General features: G+C 40.0%; 1 pseudogene; it reads right to left on the bottom strand.

Moving 5' to 3' along the window:
* Positions 1 to 185: 185 nt before the first annotated feature.
* LOC118807663 lies at positions 186 to 27,201 on the bottom strand (annotated as a pseudogene).
* Between the last annotated feature and the right edge of the window lie 27 nt (positions 27,202 to 27,228).

The following is a 27,228-nucleotide window of genomic DNA, read 5'->3' as shown; positions in this document are numbered from 1 at the left end:
TATTTAAAAAAAAGGTTTACAATGTTTTTAGAACTGCTGTCTTTTATGCACTTATCAATAGTGTCAATATTATCTCCTGTTTCTCTATTAATTTGACCTTGAGTTCAGCAGCCTGATCCATCACTCCTAACCTACAGATTATCAATATACATAGATTATCAATACGTACTGATATGAAATACTGAGTGGTGCGAGGCTGCTGTAAGGTAAACTCAAGACTGGACTTCATACATTAAAACACAAACAACATGTGAGAAAAAGGTAAACAAACCAAATTTACAGTCAGAACAGACATACACAAAAGAATTTAACCTCAAAATACAAATGTAACACTCAGTAACAATGAAACAGCCCAAAACTCACATTATACTCTGCACTGTTTGAAACGGCTGGTCAGAATGAACAGTGAAGTGACCCGACTGGATTCCACACTGTTAATACAAATAAAACCATCTCTGATTGCTGAGTTCTCCCACTTTCTCCTCCTGTTTTTCTCCTTTGTCTCTTCTCTCTGGAGGTTTATTCAGTCGTCCAGGCAGTTTTGACCTTCTCATTGGGTTTCTTTAGCGTGTTGAGGAGGTTCTGGGACATGAAGTACGGCCTCTCTGCAGATCCATCGTTGCGCTCTAGATCCTCCACTGAGGGAACAACCATTAAATCAGAACCAAAATCAGCTCAGCAGTAAAAAGTAACAGTGTAAACCTCTAACTCACTCACTACGAAAGGAGCTCTCACGATTAATCAGAGCCTGATTGAAGAACCTGCTGAAATGGACCTTCTCTGTGAATCAGTGCTGATCTGTTATATTATAAATTCTTCTACTGCTCTCATTTAGAGTAACACACACTTTTATATTAAACACTACAGTTCAGAATGTTTTAAGACAGACACTTAATCTGGATTTACATTAATGTATAAATGACTATAATCTGCTCGTCCTGAACATCTTCACAGCTTTCAGATCATCAGCGGGAAGCTGTGAATAAAACTGTAGAAATGTTACAACGATAAGGAGAACTGAAGAAGATTCTGATTGAGAAAGCTGTAGAACATTCAGAATGAAACTCTGACATTCTAACTGACATTCCCAAATAAAATGTCAGTTAGTTAGTTAGTTTGTCAGTTTTAGTTTTTCAGTTTAGTTTCAGTTTATTTTCAGTTAGTTTTCAGTTTAGTTTCAGTTTTACGTTTTAGTTTAGTTTGTCAGTTTTAGTTTTTTCAATTTACTTTCAGTTTTAGTTTTCAGTTTAGTTTCAGTTAATTTTAGTTTTCAGTTTAGTTTCAGATTGAGTTTGCAGTTTACTTTCAGTTTTAGTTTTCAGTTTAGTTTCAGTTTTAGTTTGCAGTTTAGTTTCAGTTTTATTTTCAGTTAGTTTTTGTTTTCAGTTCAGTGTCAATCGATTTTAGTAATAATAATTTTAGTAGTAATAATTGTAGTTTAGCTCATATTTAGTTTCAGTATTATAATGAACGGTGTGATTATTCTTTGAGGAGAAGGTTGATAGAATCCGCCAATCTTTTCCCTCTGTCCCCACTCCTTCCACTAGACCTCCTCCTCTCGTTCTCAATCCCTTAACCTTTTTTTCTTCTCTTTCCACAGATGCTGTCCTTCAACTGATTAAATCCAGTAACCCAACCACCTGCCCACTGGATTCCATTCCATCCGCATTGTTCCAGTCAATCTCCAAGGTTCTACTGTCCTTCATCACTTTTCTCATTAACACGTCCTTGTCATCAGGTGAAATTCCATCAACTTTGAAGACTGTAAGAGTACTTCCCAACCTGAAGAAGCCCACGCTTGACAGCTCTGATGTCAACAACTACAGACTGGTATCACTTCTTTCTTTCCTTTCAAAAATTCCTGAACGTGCAGTCTATAAACAACTGTCTTTCTTTCTCACACAGAACCAGCTCCAGGACCCCAACCAGTCTGGCTTCAAACGGGCGCACTCAACAGAGACTGCTCTTATAGCAGTGACCGAGAAGCTTCAGTCAGCAAGATCAGCCAGTCTGTCATTTGTCCTGATTCTTCTTGACCTCTCAGCAGCTTTCAAGACGATCAACCACACAATCCTTCTGGACGTCCTCACCAACCTTGGAATCACTGGCTCTGCGTGGAAATGGTTCAAGTCCTATCTGGAGGGTTGCTCTTATCAGGTAACATGGAGAGGGTCCACATCCTCTCCATGCAGGCTCTCCACTGGTGTCCCACAAGGCTTGGTGCTAGGTCCTCTTCTCTTTTCTCTTTACACTAGCTCTCTTGGCAATGTAATATCATCACATCTCTTATCACTGTTATGCTGATGACACTCAACTAATGCTTTCTTTCTCGCCCTCTGACACACAGGTTTCCAGTCGGATCTCGGAATGTCTGTCTGACATCTCTTCATGGATGGCAGCTCACCACCTGAAGCTCAATCCTAGCAAGACTGAGCTGCTATTCATCCCTGCAACTACAGGTCCTCATCATGATCTTGCCATCTCAATTGAGAACTCTCCGATTGTCCCGTCTGTAGAGGCAAGAAGTCTAGGTGTGGTTCTGGATGGCCAGTTATTGTTCTCGACTCACATTGCGAACCTAACTCGGTCATGCAGATTTCTCCTGTACAACATCCGGAGGATCTGACCCTTTCTCACTCGAGAGGCCACCCAGGTGCTAGTGCAGTCTCTTGTCATCTCAAGGCTTGACTACTCCAATTCGCTCTTGGCTGGTCTTCCAATGCAGGCCATCAAGCCTCTGCAACTCATCCAGAATGCAGCAGCACGGCTCGTCTTCAATCTCCCCAAGTTCAGCCACGTCATTCCACTGCTGCGCTCCCTTCACTGGCTTCCTGTAGCTGCACGCATCATATTTAAAACCCTAATGCTTGCCTACAAAGCCAAAAATAGACCAGCCCCTCCCCACTCGATGGCAATGGTACAATCTCGAACTGTACCACGAGCCCTTCGAGCTTCGAGTACAGCTCGGCTTGACCCGCAATCCTTCAAGGAGCGTGGAAGGCAAGCATCAAGACTGTTCTCTGTGCTGGCACCCAGGTGATGGAACGAACTCCCACTGCCTGTCTGTACAGCAGAGTCTCTCGCTGTCTTCAAACGCAGACTGAAGACACATCTCTTTATACAGCACTTAAATGAGCACTGAATTAAGTATTGATTGTAATGTATTGTACAGCACTTATGTATTGTATTGCACTGCTCTGTGTTTAACTCTGTTCCTTTTTCTCTAGGTGTCTATAATGACTTCCTGATTCTACCAGTATCTGAGCTCAGGACTGGCTTTCTCTCTAACCTATTGGTAACTAGCAAAGATACTTTCTCTGGATAGACAAAGCACTTTTTGGAAGTCACTCTGGATAAGAGCGTCTGCTAAATGCTGTAAATGTAAATGTAAATAGCAGGGATTTGATAAGAGTAGAATAAAAATGAACAGTAGACAGAACTCCAGCTTTCCTAAAGTATGAAACACAGATATACACTCCTAAACAAAAACAAAGTTCATTATTAGTAATTCTGTTTAGTTTAGGTTTTGCAGTGGACGTTACAGTTTTGATTTAGTTTCTGTGAGCACATTTTTCACTGTTTTTACTGTTAGTTTTAGTGACCTATAATAACGCTGGGCTGAATGTCGCTCAGAGTGAGACTCAGTGTTGTCAGGCTGTAAGTCTAAGTTTTATTTGAGCACTGAGAGAGAGACATACATACAAAGGTAGAAAAAGGAGAGAGATAGAGAGAGGTAGAAACAGACTGAAGGCAACAACGAAACACATCAGCCGATCAAAAAGTTGCAGAAACACACACACACACACACAAAATCACACAGAAGGCTGAATATTCACCATAAACACAGCAGTGAGACCAAAACAGTGGACGCTGTCAGAAGCTGTGAAGCTCTCGCTGGATACACGTCTGTTCAAATCTGACACTAAGATTAGCATCCAGAATTAAGTTTTAACAAAATTAAGTATTATAATTAAATATCCAGAATGAAGTTCTAATAAAGTAATTATATTATAACAAAATTAACATCCAGAGAGTCTCATATTTCAAAAGTGTCTCATTCCACGTTACTATAGTTGCATCTCCGTGTTTAGCCTAGCAACCACAGCCAGATCACAGAAACTCTCTTTCTTTTTTCCTAAATTAAGACGCTACACAATTCTGCGCATGTGAGCTTAAAGTGCATCAACGGCATCAACTATTTTCATTACTCTCAGATTCATTCATAAATCCTGCTGTAGTACTGCAAGATCCATTTTTAACATAGCAAATAAAAACTATCAATTTTACTCACATTGTTAGATTTATTTTTCACCATTTTATATTAAATAATTTCACTTCATGGTTTGGCCCTATAGCTGGTACTCATGTAAACCAGGGTTCTCTTTTTTGCCTGTTTTTATTTAATGTAAACATCGCAACACTAAACTCTTTATTAGTGCATTCTCCGAAATGACTTAGACGATAATTCACAATAATAATTAGGCACGAGTCCATCACCTACAGTACAGTTGGTTATATTCTTTCAGTTCTCGTCTGTCTGGTGTGTGTTTAGTGAAGGTTTTCGCTGTTCTCCAACACAAGTGCTCTGCGGCCAGTTCACGCACTGGTTCCCCGTTGCTATGGAAACCAGCCCCGCCTCCACTGATCTACAACACACATGGACCAGCAGTAACTCACTAGTCAGAGCGATCTCTTTCATTTGCATTCAGGTAAACTGTTGCTGCCAGATCTGCAGGTCATTTTGTAAAAATGTGTGAGAAATGTGCAGTGCGGCATGAGAACGTGAGATTAGACCAAACTGCGTGAGATGCGTAAGAGTTGGCAGTCCTAAAAAGTTAATAGAAAACTTACCTGTATCTTTCCGTTTTTCTACAGGCGACAGGTTTTGGGCAGCAGGACGCTAACATCACTGCTACTGAGTACTAACTGGATAGAATTACTGCTACTGAGTACTAACTGGATAGAATTACTGCTACTGAGTGCTGATTGGTTAGCGTTACTGCTACTGAGCGCTGATCGGTTAGCATTACTGCTACTGAGTGCTGACTGGTTAGCATTACTGCTACTGAGTGCTGATTGGTTAACATTACTGCTACTGAGTGCTGATTGGTTCGCATTACTGCTACTGAGCACTGATTGTTTAGCATTACTGCTACAGAGTGCTGATTGGTTAGCATTACTACTACTGAGTGCTGATTGGTTAGGGTTACTGATTGCTGATTGGTTAGCATTACTGATTGGTTGCCATTACTGACTGCTATTGGTTGGCATTACTGCTACTGAGTGCTGATTGGTTAGATTGCTGATTGGTTGGCATTACTGCTACTCATTGCTGATTGGTTAGAGTTACTGATTGGTTAGTGTTAATATTACTGATTGCTGATTGGTTAGCGTTAATGTTACTGATTAGTTAGAGTTACCAATTGGTTAGCGTTAATGCTACTGATTGATTAGCGTTACTGCCACTTGTGCTGATTGGTTGGTAAGCTGAGTGAAGCTGTTTGCTCTCATTGACATCATGAATGTACATAAAGTCCTATAAGTGGAATTTGAAAATATAGCAGCAGTGCTGAAAGACTGTATGATGTTCTGTGTTGAGCAGATTAGTGCATTTTTCTACATGAAAAATTATTAAGAATTTAAAAACTGTGATTTGGCACAAAAGCTCCATAGAAACCCATTCATTTTGGACTTGCTCAGGGGCGCCCTCTAATGCCTGACAGACCCAAAAGACATTACTGAGAGGCAGTTCTCTCTACATATTGTCTGCTTTTTTGAGTTCTGATTAAACTAAGCAATTTCACACTGAGCTAATCTATAGATTCATTCTGTATAGGCACTTCTATGCATCATGGTCTAGGATCAGATGCATAACGGCTTGTGTGGAGCTTTTTTACAGCATGAGTTCATTTCAAAAAGACTTTCTGAAAACGTATGATGTATTGTAAAATGGACAAATGATGATTTGGACAACCCATGCTAACTGGTGTTCCATTACTTGTTACCTACGTTAGCTTCGTAGCTTCAGTGCTAACCTCAAGGAAAACTAAATGTATTTTGGCTGATTGACTACATTAGTTGTAAACTAGATTTTTTTGCAAAAGTATCACTTGAAGTAAACCAGGTTTTAGCTGTGAGGTTCTGTTTTGCTAGACTGGACTGACTGCGCAGTCTGCTAGCATAAGTGTTAGTCCTGAGGTGTTAGTGGAGCCTCGCTCTCCTGAGGGCCGTTCTCCTGTGGCTTCGCTTCTTCCACTTCAGCTGCTGGCTGCTGGAGCTCTGGCTGTGGCTTCTCCTGCTGCTGCTGATGTTCTTGTTCTGGTTCCTCCGTCTCTTTCGCCTCAGCCTCCTGAGGGCCGTTCTGATGCACCATTTCTCGCGGAGTCTCCAGCGGCAGCGCTGCTTCCTGCTGTACCTCCTGTTCTTCAGCTTTCTCCTCCTGCACTTCCAGGGTATTAGGCGCTGTGGCCTCCTCCTGCGGTGGTTCCTGCGTCAGCGCCGTCTCCTCTTCATTCTCCTGTTTGAGAACGTCCTGCTGCTTCAGATGGACTTCACCGTTCTCCAGCAGCAGCACCACCTTCTCCTGCTCCGTCGCTGCACAATCAACCTCTTCTACTTTGCTTGTGGACAGGATCTCATGCAGCTCAGGAGACATGAAGTACGGTCATTCAGACGAGCCGTCATTCCTCTAGGTCCTCGCCTTCGGTCCGGCGGGTTTGGGTTGGTGCAGTTATTGGGTTAGTGGTTTATAGTGAGAGCAGAGAGGTGGCAGAGACGCAGCAGGGTGGGAAGAGCGAGACGATGCAGAAAAGAGAGAAACAGAAAAGGATTAGACTCAAAGCCAGTCGAAAAGAGCTTACAAGCATTTCAGAAACGTGGAAGTGAAAAGAGGAGAAAACAGCCAGGAGTGTTACAGTAAGCATAAAGCATCAGCACATACAGTAAGGTGGATAAAACCAGTTCAAATCCTAATACTTAGCTCCGCTCACCCAACCTGATTGGTTGAAAAATGTTCTTCCTGCTTTAAATGTTGTTCTACCCGATATCAGCACATTTTTCTTTACCATACCTGCACCTTTCACCAGCTGCAAAGTAATTACAATAGTCATTTTACTAAAAGCTGCTGAAACTACTTTTTTTTCGGAAAATGGCAACGGAACTGTTGTTAAACAGGCAGCAGAATACCGGATGAGGTGAGTTATAGTGAATTAAATCACAGCTGGGATGATTTACTGTGACCGTATCACAGCTGTGAATATATTCACTTCCAGTGTTCTATCGGTCATATACCATATGCCCATCACATGTAGCTTTTCAAAGCGCTTTGAGTCCAAATGGTCAAGCTTTCTTTTCTGATTTACAATAAATTCTCAAGTTAAAGCCTAGTCAGGGATCTTTAGAGGGAAACAGTATCACACATTTAAATATTTGCACCTATTTTAGAACCTTTGCATGTTGGCAGTCGACGGCAAACCGGATATTCCACTGCTTTTTATGGAGCAGTGATGGAAAGTTCTGGCACTGACAGTGGAAATGGCAAGAGTTCCATTAACCATTAATTTTTAAATTTTTTCACCTTAAATAATCAGTCAACACTGATAAAGCATTTAAAAGATGGTGAGGTGTCCCTAAATGTTTGGGTCAGTTTTTAGCATATTGTATCTCTCCTGACAGAAGTTTTTATTTCTGCAAGCTGAGCGCTGTGTTTTCTCTTCCAGAATAAATAAAGCTTTAACACTCACAGAAGCACAGGAACAGAGTGTCCACACACAGCGCAGACCCTGAAGAAGCCGTGGGCGATGAGGTAGGTGCCAAACACCACCGTCTGGAGAGACAAACACACGCTGCAGTGAAACAACCTGCTAATATTTCTCCCGCTAAGATAAACACAGCTGATTCAGTAACATAGTAGTATATCCTGGTATACCACAACAACACAGCAGGAACTAAGCTTAGGCTATATCAATAAAGCTAATGCTAAAAAATCCCAGAGAAGTGATCTAATCCTGTATTATTTTGGTATATCATTAATACTCATAATTCAAAGTATTCCAGTGACATTGTGCAGTCGCACTGCCACCATTTTGGCAGGAAACTTTTGGCAGATATGGATTATTATGAGATAATAAAGCCATAATTGACCCAGCAAAGGCAGTAATACACGTTTTTTTCTGGAGTACTCATAAGTCAGTGTTAAGTAGTTTGTGTAAAATCTCACGAACTGGAATTCTCTGAATATTTGAGATATGGAGGTTAACATTATATGGATCCAGTCCATAGATAAAGCTAATCTTCTCCTCATAGTGTTTGCTGGACACTGTATCTAAAGTGTCCACCTGTTTTCATCTTTTTTCATGGTCATTCTTGTCTGTTTTGTTGGTGTTTATCCACCTGCAGGGCTGTATCTGCAGTAATGGTGATAAGACAAGCCCTATGAGAGCACAGAGTTACAGCTCACCTACCAACATGGAGACACACTTTTCTTAATACTACAAATAATAACCTGATCTGAATGCTTATAATAATGAGATTATAAGAATGGAAAGCTGATCTAAACTAGTCTGTATTATTGTGGTATGTCATAAATACTAATGCTAAACAATTTCATAGATCTGATAATAATAATAATAATAATAATAATAATAGAAAGCTGATCTGAATGCAACCTATATTATTGTGGTATAATGCTAAAGCTAGTGAACAGTGAGTGTCTGATCTCACCAGGAGGGGAACCCAGTAGTAGTTTAGTGACGGAGTCGCTTCCTCCACAGCCTTTATCTTCCCCGTGAAGAAGAAGAAAGAACAGATTCCTGACAGGAGAGAAAACACATCCAAAGTTACTACTTTTCTAAATTATTTCAGCAAATGTATCATCAGATCACACTAATTAACATCCTGCAAGCTGCACAAGCTGTTTTTATGCTCATGCCAGAAGTGAAAACCCAAACTGTGGGTGAATATGTGGTGAGAACCGCTGAGATCACAGTGAGAGCTGCAGAAACAATTTATAACAAACTGTAAACAGAGGAACTCGACAGCTGACATGTCTCCTCACCTTTCTGTCTCTTCTAGCTCATCCTGGGCCACTCGTTCAGATACGTTGCTGACCATCTCGCCCTACTCTGAGCTTTAAGAGAGTCAACTCATATGAGCTTCTTCATTTTTTCCCCTCTCCCTTAAATGGTGCAGCAGGGCGGAACAGAAAATTTGAATAAGGAGCTGCTAAACAGGAAGCCAACTTCACTAACACGTTTAAGGCAGGTGTGATGATTTGGCCATGCAATTAGTACCATTCTAATTGGCATCCCCATCTCACAGCTTTTCAGCGCTTTGCAATGCGCAACACTATTGTTATCTGATTTATATTGTAGCAAGTTCAGAAAATGGGTGCATGTTATTTGGGTTTGTTTTCCACAGTGTTTTTTTCTGGGTTATTTTTAGTGGATAGACTTTTACTGTAAAGGTGGAATTAAGCTGACTGTTTATGCTAAGTTCCTGGAGAGAAGTGGGGTCCAAGGGGGGCTGACGGTTTAGCTTAGCATCACATCCCTTATGTAAGGCAAGCTGTGGCCACATAGCAGTGAATAAACCCAAGGTTTGTGCTGAAATAGCATGTTCCTTTCCTCGTAACAGAAATCATTACAACTTTATTCTTCCTCTTTTTGTCATTTTTCTGTATTTTTGTCTGCTCACTTGTCCCACGTTTTTTTTGAGGTACTGACATCATTTCAACAGATTTTGAATTCAAAACAGTCCACCTTGCAGTGTAATAAAGTTACAGCTATACTGTTTTACACTGTGCAGCACTTTAAACAACGTCAAATCAGTGTAATTAATCTTAGTTTCATTTTCTGCATGTTTAAATGCAGTCTTGTGTGTTCACTGCATTTCACTGTTTTGGTTGTGTTTCAATGAAGCAAAAACATTTGAAGTATAAAAAAAGGTGAAGTGTAACAGAGACAACACAAAAACTATGTGAACAGTTTTGTGAACAGCAGATTCCTGCTTTTCTGTGAGGTTTGGTTTAGTTCGTGTGGAACGGCTTTCAGTTTTATTGCTATATTTTATTCAGCCGCTCTCGGCACTCACCCACGATCCCCACTATCAGCAGCTTTCCCAGAAACAACAGGAAGTCTGTCACTTTGTCCAGCACGGCCACCCTGAAACACAAAGCAGGAATTTATTACGGAAAAGATCTTTCCATCACACGGACTGTTTACATTACTCCCATCTGGGAGAAGACGACGGAGCATCGGGGCAAGTCCTCCAAACTCAGAAACAGTTTCTTCCTGCAGGCGGTCAGGCGGCTGAACGGATCTACCTGATGGACCTTTAAACGTTGCAATGATCTGCTACCTCAGCCCCAATACTCACTTTATCTGCTGCACTTTCACTTCTGCACTCACTTTACTGTCTGCAGTTTTATTGATGTTGGTGATTGCGTTGCAAACCTACTGCAAATTATCAGTGCATTGAGAAACATATACACACAGAACTGTCAGTGTTGCTGTGGACCAACACTGTGGTCTGTTTCCTCTATTGTCCTGAGCTCAATGGCTGTATAGTTGTATAGCTGTAGTTTGTAAATATTTAGAGAAGAATTTATTGTATAGTGTTTGAATAGTTTGAGTTTATTGTATTTATTGTCTGTCTGCTGCTGTTGTGTGTTAAATGTAGCACCATGTACTGGAGATTTTAATTTAGTTTCTTTCTCAACACAACTGATATGAGCAAAAAAATGACAATAAAGCTCACTTTGACTTTATTACAGTAACTATTCAATTACTGATAATTAAACACAAAAAACACTAAAATAAATTAAAGTAGAGAAAAAGTGTATACTGTTTCAAAATCAATTAAAAGCTGAATTTTTTAGTCAAAAGTAAGGCAGGATTTATTTTTTTAACCTTAACTAACCTTTTTGAAAATTAATTGTGTGGTAACTCAACTGGTATAATACATTAGCAAAATATGGCCACTTACAAAAACCATCTTAAGTATTCATCTTATGTGAAATGTTTAAGGGATCTGCTTAAACCTGTAAATTATATGTATATTTTGCAAAAACTAAAGCTTGTCTATAATGTTTAAACAAATTTGTACGGAGTATAAAAGTCTGATTTTTTTCTAAGAAGTGTAATTGTGTAAGAGTACATTCAGTATGGTAACAAAGTACAATCACTCCTGCTGATTATTCTTCTGTAATCGACTATCTCTGTCTAATACTGGCTGAGTAACAGCACCGTGTGATGTGTAGTTTCTCTCACCGGACAATGTTCCTCATCAGGAGGAAGAAAGCATTCTTAGCAGACGTGCAGAAGTTTTTACCATAAACGGCGATCTGGGAAAGAGAATGAGTGAAAAATCATTATTAACCTTTAATTCTGAGATGCAGAGTCATCAATACTAAAATTAACTTCACAGCTTTCAAACAGGAGCACTGTAAAAATCCTACTTAACTAAGATTAGCCACCACTGTACTGATACATTCACTCCAATACAAGTAAAATTATTAATAAATGACTGAACAATAAACAGATTTAAGAGAAAAAGAGTAGAAGAGTAAAAACTACTCTGACAATCACTGTGAGCTTATTTAAGGAACATTTTCCTCACACAAATAAGCTCTAACTAAGATGCTAAGATTTCAGTAATAATAAGCTAACCCATTAGCCTAGTTTGAACATTAGCTGACATTTGCTAAATTAGCTAACAGGCACTCAAAATAAAACAAACCTCAGATTTAGATTTAATAGAGCTTTTCTGCTTGTTATTCTAAATGGTCAACAGTTATCTGGCTAACATTAGCTTAGATAGCAAGTGCAAGTACACTTACTTTTACTCTCTAATGGTAAAAGTATAATGTACAGCTTTCTAACAGTCTGTAAGGAGTGATAAATCATAGTGAGATCAAGCTACCTAGTGATAAATGTGTTTAAAGTAAAAGTGTTAATAAAGAAAATGACTCAAGAATAAATAGGAACAAATAGGTTTAAGAGAAGTATAGGAGTAAAACTACGGTAATTATTTTGAGGTTCTTGAGTATTTTTATGCTAAAGTTCCAATATGCTAAGATATCAATGAGTTCCCCATTACCTTAGCTTGAACGGTAGCTGACACTGGCCAAATTAGCTAACTAACAAGCACTTAAAGTAAAACATGTCGATGTTGTCAGAAGAAAACCTTGTGTCTCCATTTTGGATGTTTTTACGTTTTTGACATAATTTGAAAACAGTTATTACCCTTTACGTTGTATGTTAAGATCACGATGAATGGATTAAAAGAAATGACCTAAAATGACTTGGAAGAGGTCTGGTTCCATTGGCTTACATTAAAAGTAAAGTAGGTTTTTTCCTTCTCCTGTAAAGTTATCATTTTGGAAATACAAGGTTTTCGTCCGACAACAGCGATATAAACAACAGATTTAGGATTAATAAAGAGCTGTTGTGTTTGTTATTCCAAAAGATTAGCTTAGTTAGCAAGCTAACAGTTTCCTCGGTTTGGAAGTTGTGAAAAGCAGAACGTTTTGCTCTCCATTGGTTATTTAAAAATAAAAAAGTTATGTTGCAAATGTATTAGAAAGGAACTTAAGTGAACATAAAAGTACTGTCATCCAAAAAGTACAGATAGAGAAGAAAAAAAAAAATACAGGAACCGCAAACAGTCAGTACAGACAATCGTACCATGATGTAGGCGTTTCTGTTAAGGAACCTAATGCATTTCTCCAAACACCAGAAGCAGCACTTCAGGCAGGTCAGGAAGAACTTAGCTACTCTGTTTTCAGCAACTGGGAGAGAGAGACAACACGGGGGTCAATTATATTTTATGAACTGCATGGATCAAAATAAAGACAAATTTAGATAAATTACAGAGCCTGTAAATAACAACAACCATATAATAACTGAAATAACTGCAACAAGCAGCTGACTGGATGGCAGCCCAACATATTTTATTTATTTATTTTTATCAGCTGTTTGATTTTGTCCTGTGTGATACCTGAAAGAGAGAGAGAGAGAGAGAGAGAGAGAGAGAGACATCATTAATCACATTATTATGAAAATAAAGAACAGAAATTCAGGCTTCAAGGCGCTGCCGCTACTGTTTTTAGCTATGCTGAATGTTTCTATGGTCTATGCACAGTGTCAGAAACCACAAATTTTTCGTTCCACCTTAAATGGTGCAGCAGTTACATTCTGGCACCTGAGTGGTTTCCTACAGGATGTTTTTCAGCAGCAGCAGCAGGCTCACGCTCCAACCTTTATTGTTTTTATTGTTAAATTGAATCTGTGTGGTGAGTCAGTTGTGCTATAAGAGTGTGTGTAGCTCTGATGTAGATACACAGCGGTGACGGCCCAGTACACGATCACCAGAGACACAAGGGCAAAGGTCAGCAGAGGGTAGAACAGCGATGACATCACATGACACAGATGGGGTGATAATTACAATAACACAACTATAACATGCGTATAACTACCACAACTATAATTTACAAAAAAAATATTCATATTGCCACTGTCTAAAGGAAAACAAGTATCTCCAAAATAGTAACTTTGCAGGAGAGGGCAAAATGTTCTTTGCTTTCAATGTAGTTTGATGGAAAGAGTTTTTATTCTAAGCAATTTTGGGGCTTCTGTTGGTCCAATCATAATGAAATTCCCACAGTGTAAAGAACAGCTGCTGAGCTCAAATGATGCAGAACAGTAAAAATCACCAAAAATGGAGATACATGTTTTTCATTGGACAGCAACATTATTTGCAATCTTATGCAAATACTTTTTTTCTAATTACATTTAGCAAATAAACAGGAATTGTGCACTGATTTTGGCAAAAAAATGTATTATCTGTCAGTGTATTCTGTACAGTGTGTTCTCTTTCACGTAAAATGTTATTTGCATGTTGTTCAAGTTTATACATTTTTATAAAACAAAAATAATAAAACATAATTAGAATAATTTATTTAACATCTTTCTCAAACCCAAATTCTCTTTAACCCTTTAATGTCCTCACCAAGAAAAAAGCAATGGAGTTTTATTTTTGTATTTTTATTTGTTTGGATAAGAATAAAAACAATTGGTGTTTTTTTTTAGTTTTTTGACCCCACAATTTTTTTTCAAATATTCACGTCTACCAAAAGGTTGAGATGGCACTTTGTGGCGTGTATAGTGACTCAAAATGTGCTCTACCAAATGGTTGAGAACATTATAGGGTTTAAGGTGCACTCATACTTGTGTTTGCCAGCGAACTTTGCAAGCAAAATTACATTAATTTCAATAGAATTTGTCGCAATGAATGAAGTTCAATGGAGTGACCTTTGAGCAGAATGCAGTAATGGCAACCAATCAGCACTTAGTAGCAGTAATGCTAACCAATAAGTGCTCAGCAGCAGTAATGTTAACTAATAAGCATCCAGTAGCAGTAATGCTAACCAATCAATGCTTAGTAGCAATAATGCCAACCAATCAGCACTCAGTACAGTAATGCTAACCAATCAATGCTTAGTAGCAATAATGCCAACCAATCAGCACTCAGTACAGTAATGCTAACCAATCAGCGCTCAGTAGCAGTAACGTTAGTGTCCATACTGCCTGAAACCTGTTTGCTGTAGAAAAAAGGAAACATACAGGTCATTTTTGTGTGTGTTTTTTTGTGAGTGAAATACTTTCTAAAACTAAAGGAAGTGTTTGGTTTTAGCCAAGTTTAGCAAGTTGCTCGTGAATCTTTAAAACAACCAATGCAGTGCATTATGGGTATCGCATATCTGCTAGGGCACATCGGTTGTTCACTACTTATTGAGGTGCACTGTGTGCTCTGTTTGAGTGCACTGGATCTTCTGCATGTGTTCAGACACCACCAAAAAAATACTGGAACTCCAAAATAGTGCACTGACTAGAGACGAGGGGATCCAGTTTCAGACACAGGCTCTGACTGAACCACCAAAACTGAGAAAAAGCTATTTTAGCTGTGTTTATGCACAAACCTTTAAGCAGTTCATCACCACTGACTATAAATAAACACATAATGAGAGACTGTATGATACACAGTCAGTCCTGAAACTGTATTATCATCTCAACGCTTGTGTTTTTACGACTATAGTAGGCAAAATAGCCAGCTTGCTAACTGCAATGTTAGCTCGCTGCTAACTGAAGCTACACAGTTCACTCCACTATCACTGTTGAAGTTATATACACTTAAACACTATAGATCAGTGTGTAGCACTATACTCTCATGTACATCATTATCTGACATAATTTTGTTCACTTTTATGTTTTTACTGTTCATGCTAGGTGAGTTAGCCAGCATGCAATGTTACATTAGCTCTTTTTTATAATCTCACTCAGTGTGCAGCTTTCGCAAGTATATCATAATCTGATATAATTTTCTACACTTTGTTGTTGTCACTGCGTGTGGGTGAGGGGGTGATACAAGCTCTGTGCTCACTTGCTGGTGTTGTTTATTTAGTGGCGATGGTGTTAGATGTTGTGAAGAAAAACTCCGCCGACACTGAGTTGCCAGTAAAAAGGTTTATTACATAGTAAAACAGTATCATATCAAGCACTATAGAGTACCTGAGAGAGGATCTGTGCCAATTCTAAATGTCCCCTCCCGAACAGACTGACCAACAGCATATATATATGGTTCTTGTTGAAACAGGAGACAGAGCATATGGTTCTTTTTAACATGACCTCATCTATTTGAACCTAAGAGACCAAGGGCCCCCAACTCACATTCCTAACCCCTGCACACACAGAGCACACAGGGAACTCCTAGATACTACCACCTCAACTTATTGAAAGAGTGTTTTTACCTTCTTCTATCAAAGGGTCCTTTTTAAAATATACTTCATTTTCCCCCCTTCGAGACTTCCTTAAAGTCTCGAAAAACAAACAAGTAGCTTATACATATTTGTAGTTGTAACTAAATAACAATTCTTCCTATAGCATAACCTTAGCAATGCAACAGCTTTCTGGAGTGTGAGAGCGAAAAAACCTGTCCGGCAGCTTATCATTCCTGAAATATCCCTCAAACAATCTAGACAGGAAAAATTCTCTCACGGCCCCTCTGCCTTAGGCGACCACATAAAGTATTCCAGACCACTTTAAAGGAGGTATTCTGACAAATTGTATATGGATATGACTTAAGCAAATACATATGGAAACCTCAGAAAATAAAATCAAAACAATGTCCACATTCAGGCTGGTCGACCCATCGGACCTTCCAATGGACCTTTCCCTGCCTAACACCCCTATCCCTAAGCATCCGAAAAAAGAAAAAAACATCTGAGGTCCCAATGTACTTACCCCATAACAGAAAACATCCGTCTTCAAACAATTAAACAAAGAGCCTATTATAAATTTAAGGACTACTCATGCAATAAACAACTCAATCCAACTAGTATGTCTTACTATGATTATCACTTTCTTATAAATGTCCTCTATCAATATCACCCCTTACCATATGACATAACAAAATCCAATACTATGCAAATACATATGAAGACATAAAAATGTATCACACTACAACTCCTCAGCAGCGTCGACTCTCAGTGTAGTGTCAATGATGTGTTGACTCTGGGCATCGTATCACTGTGTCCTTATTTAAAGTCCTTCAGTCCAATCTTATTGTCCATGAACATCAGGGTCCCCAAAGATCCAGCCACTCTTGCAGTGGTCTTCCCCCAGCATTGTTCTTGAAGAAAAGAAAGAAAACCACCAACCAGTATCTTTTGCAAAAACAACAGATGCAAATTGAAACATCACATATGGGTTAACACCTTATAAGTAAATGTGAAATGCACAGTATCATACTTTCACATTATTCTCAGTTATAAATCCCCTTTTTCATTTCCCTCTGCTATCATCCCACTCTATAGTAAGAGACTACTAAATACCCTAAATAGTAAAAGAAATAAATGTTAAGATTATAATAAGAATAGATATTCAAAATGGATATTTCTCCATCAGTTCACCTTCTATCACCACTTCTTCGTCATCGTCTGTGTCAGTCCTATGTAATAATGGCATCTGAACCTGATCTTCAGGCATCACAACTCCAACCCATCTCAATATCATTGCCTTCGCAAAAGTTAACACCAATGTACAGCAACAGAACATCACACTCAAGGATATAAGAACTGCTACCATAATCTGAACCAACACTGCTCCCAATGGTCCTAATTTTTCCTGCAACCAAGCATTTGCCGACCATCCAGCTCCTTCCGATGGGCCAAACGCATCCCTTATATGCTTCAATGCATCTATGACACTAGTCATATTGTCAGAACTATCAGGAATCAAAGTATAACAAGCATCACCAGTTAAGTTTAGAGCCACACATAGGCCCCCTTGTTTGGCCAAAAGATAATCAAGAGCCATGTCATGTTTCAGCAATGTCAGTCTGTGACTCTTTTGAGTATTTGACAAGTATTCAAAACCTCTTATAGTCTCATTTGCAAAACCCTGTAGGGTGTAGGTAATATTATCAATGTGATCTGCCAAAAATGTCACCCCATACCATGGAAATAATCCTATACCCCACTTCTCTCCTAGGCTTATCCTCCAATGATAGGACTCCAGATTATGAAATTGTGCTAGTTCCCTTTTCTTCCTACTTCCTGAAATAGCCTCAGATTGAACCTCATCAGAAACTTTTCCCTTCTGGACAGTAAAAACCTCATATGGCAGCTTCAACATCGCCATATAACAGCATCCTATCCACCCATACGGTAGGAATATATATGCCTTATCACCACAAACCCACCAAATATCCTTAAAATTCCCTATAGTTACATTTCCTGGCAACTTTTGGTTCCGCACCATCAAAATTCTACTCAGTTTGCGATGTGGTACCTGAAAAGTCACTTTATACAAGTCATTCATAGCCTAATATTTACGCTTACCCAAGTCCATAATATAGTTGTTACAGTCTGATATTCCCATAAACTTTCCAGGCCCCTTATGAGTACCATCTGTCTTTAGCCCCCACAAATTTAACTTCCAACGGATCAGGGACCGCTGTTATCATATTTTCATGCTGATCAAGTAAATTCACATATGGTAACTCTCCCAACCAAGAACAATTATGTTTAGGCCTAAACAGATGCACTGACAGAGCCATCACCTTATCTTCTGCTGCTTGCTGCTGATATAACAGCCACGATAATGCATATGATTGACATTTAGCACTTAATGGTTCTGGTACCGTCTCTAAAATTGAAGGCCATGTGCCTGGTGTTGGAACTTTCACCACACATGGACAATTCAGCTTCCTAACCGATCTTACAGAATGAGTTAACTGCTGGAACCATAAGTTCCTACCTGCCCATGGGTCTGCGATTTGTAACACCGAAGAATCAAATCCATATGCCTTCCACTTAGTTTCTCTCTTCTGTAATACACGATACTGGTTAGTCATGTCCTCTGGTGTCCAGTCAACATCAAAAAACCCCTCTTCCTCGTCTAAAATAGTCCTCTGAGCTGTCACAGATGAATCTGCATCATACTCTTTCACCTTCTGTTCTCTAGGTTCCAAAATCTCCTTACTACTATTCGCACTAAGCTCTATTTTTAGCTTAGGTTTCTGAGTTATATTTACTCTTTCTTTAAAGTTCAATAATGTCATACCAGGTGTCTGTGTTATATTTACAACTTTCCTAGGTGACAGAGATGTTGTCACTGTTTTATTAGCATAGGTTGCCTTTAGCCCAACCTCACTTGTACTATTTCCCCCAGTAACAAAAGAAGAAATTGGCATCTTCTCTGTAGTAGCATTCATCCCCTTCAAAATCGTAGCTAAAGTAACAGCCTGAATTGATGTATTAACATTCTTAGTTGTTTCCGGAGCTAAAGTAGTAAGCTTCCTCAATGTAATATTCACTCTTGGAGTGGTTGCTGTGGTGACTCTTGTAGCCACCCTGAAAATTCCCGAAGAACTCAAATCTTCTATCACAACCACTACCTTACGCGTTATATAACCCTCTCTCCACACATTTTGAAATGGAACAAATTTCAACTCTGGCTCAAAATAAGTACATGTGTATTCCCCTTGATCTTCCCATGTTACATTACGCACTAAAAGTGAACAATCATCTCTAACTTTTAACCACCTCCAGTCATTAAACAACAGATACTTCCTCTGATCACGAGGCACCATATCAACTTCAGGTCCTGTTAACAGCACATCTTCACCACGACTATTTTTCCACATAGGAGGATTATTACCACCCACATTAAATCTTCCACATCTACAGGGGAGAGAAACCGCTCTTCCTAACTTAGTTCTGACTACTGTCTTCAAAGGGGATGATGTCGTTGCAATCATTTGAGGCACCAACGTGAGTAACTGTGACATATTTATACCTTCAGTAACCTTCAATGCTAAAAAGTAGAATTCCCTAAGGTCTTTTCAGCCCTAGTCCTCGTAACGTTTTGGTCTGACCCTTTTCCGAACTGGTCTTGGACTTCGTCGTCTAATTGAATCTCTGATTTCTCCTGCAGCGGAATCACAGTCCTTTGAAACCTTTGGCGCTTCGCTCTCCACTGAAATAGGCTCTGCTGTTTCTGGGACATGTTGAAAATCAATGTCACCAAATCTTCTTTCCTGTCCATTAACTGCAGAGTCATTTCTGGCATCATCAGAAAAGTACATAGAATCATCAACGTTGTCAACAACCTGGACACCCTCCTCTTCTGGATTTTGACTCTGGAGATCTGTATGCATCTCTTCTTCTTCTGCATGTTCTTCCCCATTTTCTCCTGGCTCTCTTGAGCCTTCAACATCTCTTCCCTGTAAGCGTGGCGCCTCTTCCCTTGGCGCTTTAACACAATGCGATAAATGATACCACGTTGGAGACCCTTTAACCTGGACCGCCGTTCCCGTACTGCGAACAACTTCAAATGGTCCTTCACGGCGTTCGTTATACCACTTCCTTCTAAACACCTTCACGAACACCTTGTCTCCAGGTTGCACTGTGCTCCTCTTTTGCTCATCAAGCCTCTCCTGAGCTTCCTCTTTTCTTTGCCTGTCAGAAACGTACGTATATATTCTTTTATGCAAATTAGCCATATATTTAACGTACGCTCGCATTTCATCTTCCAAAAGGGCTACGCTTGGACCCTTTCCACTTGTACGCAAAGAAGGCGTTGGCATTCGTCTTCCTGTGACCAACTCATGAGGTGTCATATGCAAATCACGCAGCTCACTTGAGCGACACACCATTAGCGCCAGCGGAAGTGCCGCTACCCAATTTAAACCTGTGTGCTGGCAGATTTTAACAATACGATTTTTCAGAACCCCATTCATTTTTTCACAAATCCCTTGACTTTGCGGATGATAGACTGCACCAAGACGCTGTTTAATTCCCAATTTTTGCAAAATCAATTTCATCGTCTTATCCACAAACTCTTTCCCATTATCTGAGGATATCCGATCTGGAAGTCCCCACCTGCTTATGACCTCTCTACACAGAAACTTGGCAACTGACTGAACGTCTTTTCGCTTGGTTGGGCACGCTTCTGGCCAACGCGAAAATCTGTCCACAACAACTAGCATGTATCTCTTACCTTCAACTGGTTTTATCATGTCAACAAAGTCCACAACTAACTCATGCATAGGACCCCTCGGAGTTGGAATGTAACCAGGAGGAACCATCACCCCCCTTCGCACATTATTTTTCAAGCAGATAGTACATCTGCCTATAACATAATCAATCTGTTCAAGCAAGCATGGTGCCCAAAACCCATACTCCTTTGTAATCTTTCGTCTGACTTCCCCCCTTGCAACATGAGCTAGCCCATGCGCCTCCTGAATCATCAGACCTAACAGGTCTGGAGGTGCTATTATCAGCCCCTCATGATTTCTCCAAAGACCAGTAGAATCTTGAGTAGCACCTCGGTCTAGCCACAACTGTTTATCCATTGCAGGAGCAGCTTCCTGCATTAAAATCACATCCCTAAGTGTGATTTTGTCTTCCACGTCTACTTCATGAGTGACCAAAAACACTTTGCCCATTTTATCAGCTCCTGCAACTGCTTTGGCAGCCTCATCAGCCGCTTTATTCCCTTGTGTGACCTTCGACACATCCATTTTATGTGCTGCACACTTAACTATCGCTATTTCTTTAGGCTTCATCATAGCCTGCAACAATTTCATTATCTGATGGTGATGCTGTATTGGAGAACCATCCGTTTTCTTAAACCCTCGGTTCTTCCACACCGCTCCAAATAAATGACACACATTTTGAGCGTAGGCGGACTCACAATATATATTCACACGCTTACCTTCCGCTAATAAACATGCTTCAGTTAATCCCACAAGTTCAGCAAGCTGTGCAGATGCAGGCTGTGGTACTACTCCAGCCTTCTCAATGACAAATTCAGTCCCTTGGGCTTTTACTACTGCATAACCAGCACTCAATTTATCTCCCACACGATAACAGGACCCATCAGTCCAATACTCCAAGTCCGCCTCACGCAATGGGAGGGCTTGCAAATCTGATCTAAGCTTTGAGTATTTCTCTGCTTCTTGAACACAATCATGTGGTTCACCATCCTCTGGAGTTGGCAAATTCTCAGCTGGATTCACTGTGACACACCTTGCTAGGGTAACATCTTCCTGCTCCAAGAGCCTATGATAGTCTCTAAGTCTAGACATAGTCAATGTGTATTTGCCATAATTCAAGAGATTTCTAAGACTAAGATGGGTAAGAATTGTCACTGGGTAGCCCATTGTGACAGACGATGCTTTCTCATACATTAAAAAAACTCCCACCAGTGCTCTGTAGCACAGCGGTAGCCCCAGCTCTACTTCTGAATTTGCAGCTCCTTTAATTGGTTCTCCAGTGCTTTTCGGCTTTCTGGTTTAATGGATTTATCCAAGTACGAAAGGCATTGATCTATACTTCTCTCAACCTCTCTTAAAGCTCTCTTTTTATCCTCTCCTATTCTGGTACTAGATGCCGCTGGAAAAAACCCTTTCGAAGACAAAAGACCCTCACTCTCTGAGTCTTCATCACTGTCTCCATCCTCGCTCTCGTTAGAACTATCATCTCCTAAGTCCTCTTTCCTCCATGTTTTATCTCCCCTCTGTTCCGCTCTCATCAATATTCGCCTGACTGCAGGGTCATATCCACCCATGATCCCTTCCAGGTCACTTTGATCGCCATCATCTCCCGATTCCATCCTCCTGATCCTCAGTTCCCCCTTGGTTTCCAACCGTGTCATTTTCTTCTTACTTTTGGAACTTGGATACATCTTTATAGTTGTTTCCGCTTGACCTGTTTCAATTATCCGGTCATCCTCATCTCTGATGCGATATTCACCTTCCTGGCTGATCAATGGGAGCTGGGGATAGATTTCCTTAAACTTCACCTCCTTCTCATAATGTGGGGGTCTCTTTACTGGATCCATATGTGAGAAAGGTGCTTTAATTTCTGCCATTAATTTTTCTCTTTCCTTTACATTTTCTCCTATTTCTTCTGCACCTCTATCTCTCTTATCTTTGGCCGCTTTTATCCTTTTCTGTCCCTCGTTTTCAAACAACTGGAGAATACCAAGCTCTATTTGTCTCTTTTCTTTACGTTTTTCCCCCTTTTTACCCTTCTTTTGATCTGCCTTATATGTGGACACAAGCACCTGCATTGTTTTAATTACATCTGGGTTAAGGGTCCCCTCCACTGGCCATGGTTGGTCAATTTCAGACCAACCACCTCTGCCAGTTTACTCCTCACTGGTAGGGGCAGCCCCTTCCACACCTCCAGTTCCTTAGAACTGACCCAGAAATTCACCTAGTGATTTTCCAGGATTTTAGGCCCGTCTAAAACCGCCTCCCAGAGGGCTTTGGTCCAAATCTGCGGCTCCTTTTCACTTTTAACTCTTATCATCTCTATTCTCTTCCCTTTTCTTATTCCTCTTTTCACTCATATCCTTTCTATTCTTTTTAACTCTTCACATCTCTTCTCTATTTTCTTTAACTTCTTTTTTTTCCCAGTAAACTATTTTCCCCTTAATCTAATTCCCCAGGGCCCTGGGCTTTTACTTTTCACTTCTCGTTCCCCCTTTTTGTTTTCTAACCTGATCCGACTATTTCTCTAAGCCAACTTTCACGCAGTGACCGATATACACGTCTTACCGTTAAGAAGATAAGGGCCCAACCTTCATTAATCTTGCATGGTGTTAATTAGCTCACTTTATCGTTACTAATTAGGCTATTCTACACTTTTGCATCAGCTTTCCTTTTCACTATTATACTCCCCCCTTTTAGTGCGGCGTGCACAACGCAATAAACCCCAATTTAGAACGGAGAAGCACTCCAAACATCAACACAGCATCGCCCCCACACAGTCTTTACGGTGCAGCTAGACAGCAAACATCCAACAGCCTCAACGAAAAAACCCAGCGCTCACCTGAATAGCCGGCCTGGAGCGGGAGTCAGCGCACTGAGGCTGTCAGCGATGCAGCCAGCCACAACACCTCCGAAGTTCGTGACGCCAAATTCTTGTTGTTTATTTAGTGGCGATGGTGTTAGATGTTGTGAAGAAAAACTCCGCCGACACTGAGTTGCCAGTAAAAAGGTTTATTACATAGTAAAACAGTATCATATCAAGCACTATAGAGTACCTGAGAGAGGATCTGTGCCAATTCTAAATGTCCCCTCCCGAACAGACTGACCAACAGCATATATATATGGTTCTTGTTGAAACAGGAGACAGAGCATATGGTTCTTTTTAACATGACCTCATCTATTTGAACCTAAGAGACCAAGGGCCCCCAACTCACATTCCTAACCCCTGCACACACAGAGCACACAGGGAACTCCTAGATACTACCACCTCAACTTATTGAAAGAGTGTTTTTACCTTCTTCTATCAAAGGGTCCTTTTTAAAATATACTTCACTGGCCTCTTTAATGAGAGCGATGGCGATGAAGATTCTCTTCCTTAGGAAGATGAGGAGGAGGAAGATGACCACTTCAACGATGCACAGGATAATCACTGAGAGACAAACACACACAAATTGAAAGATAAGCTAACCACCATACATAATAAAAACAATATGAATAGTTATCCTACTATTTATTGTTAGCAACAAACTCACTGAAGGCCAGCCAGGTCAGCTGGATCTGCAGGTAGATGGAGGAATCTGTCTGCAGCCCCACACAACACTTTATTGTGTTTTGCAGTGTATTATATAGTTTTATGCAGTGTTACACAGTGTTCTACAGTGTGTTATATAGTGTCATACACTTCTAAGTATAATTCTTATACAGTGTTTGCAGTGTTGTACAGTGTAATGGTGCATTGTACCATGTACTTTTTGCAGTGCAACGCTGTACAGTGTGTTAGAGCTTCATGCAGTGTTGTACAGTGGTATGCAGTGTTTTTTTTAGTGTTATGTAGTGTTTTGCAGTGTGTGAGGCTGATGTTAGTTGGTGTGTAATGGCTGGGCTGAGCTTCTACAACAATGTCGGACTTCCTGCAGAAACAAAAAAACTATTCAGCTTCTCGCTGAGAGTTTAACACTGACTTTGTTGCTTCCAGCAGGTCAGTGGAATTCAAGTTGACATCTCCGGAAGTGAAGGTAGTTTTGTTAGCGATGACAATTACGCCCTCCTTCTTCTTTTTCAGGCCTGGCACACACCTGTGTATAACTACACACACGCACGCACGCACGCACGCACAAAGCATCAGACTCTGGCATATAAACAGGTCAGATCACAGACGCTGATGCAGAACTGAATAACTCACATGGCCAGCTGGGTATGATCCATTCCGGGCACATTCCACGTTTCAGGACTTCGGGAGCCACCTGTAAATAAAAAACAAACAACAACATCAGTGTGACAGAACAATAAACTCAACTCAACACAATCCTGCTGTGAGACTCTCAGCAATTACACACTATGTGACGCTTTCCTCCATTCCAGTGGTCCTAGTCTCCAGACTCCATCTTCCAGAACTCCTCACCTGATCACGTGACTTCAGATCTCTCTCACGTGACTCTCCACCAGTTTGCTTCACCTTATTAGTGATTCACCTCACCTGTTCCCTGTTTCATGTTTGTTTAGTATATAAGCCCGGGCTTTAGCACAGGACCTTTGCAAAGTATTGCCTTTGTTTACAGAGTCTTACCAAACCTTCCAGTCTGTTTGTTTGCATTTCTGTGTATGACCACTGCCTTGTTTGTTTTCGATCCTTGCCTTTGGCCTTGCTCTCTCAGTATTGTTGTGATTTCTGTTTTGTCCTTCTTTTTTGTATTTTTAAACTTCCCCCATGGTTACTTTTTTGTGATCTGGCTTTTGACTTTGGACTGGTTGACCTTGATTTTGGATACCCCTCAGTATCACAACTTGGTCAACTAAAAACAACACAAACAACTCAACACAACTCAATCAAGTCAATCAACTAAAGACAATTCAATCAACTTAACTCGGTCAACTACACACAACACAACTTGGTCAATCAAACACAACTCAGTCAACTAAACACAACAGAACTCAATCAACTCAACACAGCTCTATACATTTCAATAAATAAATACAACTCCACGTAACTCAATATAACTATCAACTAAATGAAACTCAACACAACTCAATTAGCTCAATATAACATAAGCATGTTATTATTGACAGAATAGGCTTGGTAATTTCTTCAAGTAAACCTGTAGGAATAGGATCTAACATACAAGTAGAAGATTCCATGGAGGAAACAATTTTAACTAGTTCATTTTGCTGAAGTAAGGTAAACAATTCCAGCCTCTCTGCAGTAGTTACAATATTCTCAAGATCTAGACTGGTATTATAAGGCAGCAAGTTTGTAGAGTTTAACTGTGCATTCTGAATTTTCTGCCTGATTTTTTCAGTTTTATCACTAAAGAAATTAATAAACTCATTTCTGCTATAGACTAATGGCATACTGTTTGGTTCTTAATTATTTTAGAAATTTTGTTAAATAATAATCTAGGATTATTCTTATTGTTTTCTATGAGAGAGGAGAGATATGTTGAGTGTACTGCAGTAAGTGCTCTTCTGTAGTCTATAAGTCTCTCCCTCCAGGCGGACTGGAGCGCTTCTAGTTTAGTCAGGCACCATTTTCACTCTAGTTGTCTGACAGTCTGTTTTAAAGCTTGAGTATGATCTTTATACCATAGGGCAGCTTTTTCTGCCTTATTATTATACTTTTTAATGGAGCCACATTATCTAGAGTAGATCAAAAAGTATCCTCTAAGAACCTGGTCATAATATCTAATTCGGTAGGATTAGATGGACAGCTGACAGAAGCTGATAATTGTGGGATGTTTCTGATAAAGCTACCAGCTATGGAGGAAGTTATAGTCCGCTTAACACGATAACATGGTGATGAACGTACATTACCACTAAAGTGAATTTCATATAAGATTAGGTAATGATTTGAGACTGCTGTGCTCTGGGGAGAATGGCTAAGTTATCTATGATTATACCAAAGGTCAGAATTAAGTCTAAAGTGTGACTGCAATAATGAGTGGGCTCCTTTATATTTTGAGTGAAACCTACAGAGGCTAAGATAGATATACATGCCTTACTTGTATCTTGAGGTATGTCAAAGTGGGTATTAAAAACTCCGACAATTATTACTTTATTTGAAAATGTTATTAAACTTGATAGAAAGTCTGAGAATTCCTATAAGAACTTAGAATACAACCCTGGTGGCCTATAGATTGTAATTAGTGAAAATGAATTCCTATTTGTTCCACAATCACTTACACTAAGAAAAAGAACTTCAAAAGAAGAGAATTTGTATCCTACTTTCTGCTCCTGCACAACTGCACTCATTTCCTGTCTGTAAGCTGTGTTAAATGGTATATCTCCTGCTGTACTTTTTTCTCAGTAAAGTATGTATATGTGAGAGTGTGTGTGTGTTTAACTCACCTTTGCAGTGTTCACTTTCTCCTTACAAAACTGTGAGTAGTACTGCATGTCCTCTTTGCCTCCCGTTTAGCCTCCACCAGCTCTAGCAACCGCTCTGGACATTTATCCACACAGATCTACACACACACTCAATCAAATCGTGTGTGAGTGACTGTGAGTGTGTTTCACTCACTCCAGTGGGGTCCCGATCTGACCACAGAGCTGCCCGCTACTGTCTTTGGGATAAATCACCTTCCACAAGTTACTCTGAGTCCAGGCTGGAGAGGGGAGTAAAATAGACACGTTGATTATTGCAATTGTTATTGATAATGAATGCAATTATGTACTGAA

This window comes from Colossoma macropomum, unplaced genomic scaffold, assembly GCF_904425465.1.
Source record: "Colossoma macropomum unplaced genomic scaffold, Colossoma_macropomum, whole genome shotgun sequence".
NCBI classification, from domain to species: Eukaryota; Metazoa; Chordata; class Actinopteri; order Characiformes; family Serrasalmidae; genus Colossoma; species Colossoma macropomum.
The sequence above is the reverse complement of the archived record's forward strand: the minus strand, read 5'-3'. Positions and strand labels throughout refer to the sequence as shown.